This window comes from Zalophus californianus, chromosome X, assembly GCF_009762305.2.
Source record: "Zalophus californianus isolate mZalCal1 chromosome X, mZalCal1.pri.v2, whole genome shotgun sequence".
NCBI classification, from domain to species: domain Eukaryota; kingdom Metazoa; phylum Chordata; class Mammalia; order Carnivora; family Otariidae; genus Zalophus; species Zalophus californianus.
This window is the reverse complement of record NC_045612.1, coordinates 99,737,449-99,740,421: the sequence shown is the minus strand read 5'-3', so window position 1 is coordinate 99,740,421 and position 2,973 is coordinate 99,737,449.

The following is a 2,973-nucleotide window of genomic DNA, read 5'->3' as shown; positions in this document are numbered from 1 at the left end:
AAAAGAAAGAACCAGAACCATCTGATACTCTCAATAGATGCAGAAAAAGCATTTGACAAAGTACAGCATTCTTTCTTGATTAAAACTCTTCACAGTGTAAGGATAGAGGATACATACCTCAATATCATAAAAGCCATCTATGAAAAACCTACAGCGAATATCATTCTCAATGGGGAAAACCTGAGAGCTTTCCCCTAAGGTCAGGAACACAGCAGGGACGTCCACTATCACCACTGCTATTCAACATAGTACTTGAAGTCCTAGCCTCAGCAATCAGACAACAAAAAGAAATAAAAGGCAACCGAATCAGCAAAGAAGAAGTCAAACTCTCACTCTCCATAGAAGATATGATACTTTATGTGGAAACACAAAAGACTCTATACCCTAAAACTGCTAGAACACATACAAGAATTCTGTAAAGTGGCAGGGTATAAAATCAATGCACAGAAATCAGTGGCATCTCTATACACCAACAAGGCAGAAGAAAGAAAAATAAGGAGTCGATTCCATTTACAATTGCACCCAAACCATAAAATACCTATGAATAAATCTAACCAAATAGCCAAAGATTCTATACTCAGAAAACTATAGAACACTTATGAAAGAAATTGAGGAAGACACAAAGATGTGGAAAACAATCAAGGCTCATGGATTGGAAGAACAAATATTGTGAAAGTGCCTATGCTACCTAGAGCAATCTACACATTTAATTCAATCCCTATCAAAATACCATCAACATTTTTCAAAGAAATGGAACAAATAATCCTAAAATTTGTATGGAATCAGAAAAGACCCCGAATAGCCAAAGGAATATTGAAAAAGAAAAGCAAAGCTGGTAGTATCACAATTCCAGACTTCAAGCTCTATTACAAAGCTGTCATCATCAAGACAGTATGGTACTGGCACAAAAAAGACACATAGATCAGTGGAACAGAAGAGAGAGCCCAGAAATGGACCCTCAACTCTATGGTCAACTCATCTTTGACAAAGCAGGAAAGAATGTCCAATGGAAAAAAGACAGCCTCTTCAACAAATGGTGGTGGGAAAATTGGACAGCCACATGCAGAAGAATGAAACTGGACGATTTCCTTACACCACACACAAAAATAGACTCAAAATGGATAAAAGACCTAAATGTGAGGCAGGAATCCATCAAAATCCTTCAGGAGAACATAGGCAGTAACCTCTTTGACCTCAGCTGCAGCAACTTCTTCCTAGAAACATCGCCAAAGGCAAGGGAAGCAAGTGCAAAAATGAACTATTGGGACTTGATCAAGATAAAAATTTTGAACAGCAAAGGAAACAGTCAACAAAACCAAAAGACAACCGACAGAATGGAAGAAGATATTTGCGAATGACATATCAGATAAAGGGCTGGTATCCAAATCTATACAGAACTTATCAAACTCAACACCCAAAGAACAAATAATCCAATCAAGAAATGGGCAGAAGACATTTCTGCAAAGAAGACATCCAAATGGCCAACAGACATATGAAAAAGTGCTCAGCATCACTCGGCATCAGGGAAATCCAAATCAAAACCTCAATGAGATACCACCTCACACCAGTCAGAATGGCTAAAATTAACAAGTCAGAAAATGACAGATATTGGCGAGGATGTGGAGAAAGGGGAATCCTCCTACACTGTTGGTGGGAATGCAAGCTGGTGCAGCCACTTTAGAAAACAGTATGGTAGTTCCTCAAAAATTTGAAAATAGAGCTACCCTACAACCCAGCAATTGCACTACTGGGTATTTACCCCAAAGATACAAATGTAGTGATCCAAAGGGGCACATGCACCCCAATGTTTATAGCAACAAAATCCACAATAGCCAAACTATGGAAAAATCTTAGATGTACATCAACAGATGAAGGGATAAATATTATATATATATATATATATATACACACACACACAGACATATATATGGAATATTATTGATATATATATATGGAATATTATGGATATATACATACATACATACATATATATATATATATATATATATATATATATATATATAATGGGATATTATGCAGCCATCAAAAAACCAAAATCTTGCCATTTGCAATGACGTGGATGGAACTAGAGGGTATTATGCTTAGGGAAATAAGTCAATCAGAGAAAGACAATTATCATATGATCTCAATGATATGAGGAATTTGAGAAAAAAGACAGAGGATCATAGGGGAAGGGAGGGAAAAATGAAATAAGATGAAACCAGAGAGGGAGACAAACCATAAGAGACTCTTAATCTCAGGAAACAAACTGAGGGTTGCTGTAGTGGTGGGGATGGGAGAGATGGGGTGGCTGAGTGATGGACATTGGGGAGGGTGTGAGCTCTGTGAATTGTGTAAGACTGATGAATCACAGACCTGTACCACTGAAACAAATAATAAATTATGTATTAATAAAAAATAACAAATAAAAGTCCTTCAACAAAGTAGGAATAGAGGGAACATATCTCAACATCATAAGGCCATATATGAAAGACCCACAGCTAATAGGTTCCTCAGTGGAGAAAAACTGAGAGCTTTTCCTCTACCTTCAGGAACACGACAGGGAGGTCCACTCAAACCATTGCTATTTAACAAAGTACTGGAGGTCCTAGCCATAGCAATCAGACAACAAAAAGAAAAGGCATCCAAATCAGCAAGAAAGAAGTCAAACTTTCACCATTCGCAGATGACATGATACTCTATGTTGAAAACCCAAAAGACTCCACCAAGAACTACTAGAACTGATACACAAATTCAGTAAAGTCACAGGATACAAAATCAACATACAGAAATCTGTTGCATTTCTATACATCACTAATGAAGCAGCAGAAAGATAAATCAGGGAATCGATTCCATTTACAACTATGCCAAAACCAGTAAGATACCTAGGAATAGACCTAACCAAAGATATCTGTACTCTGAAAAGTACTGAAGAGGACACAAAGAAATGGAAAAAAATTCCACGCTCATGGA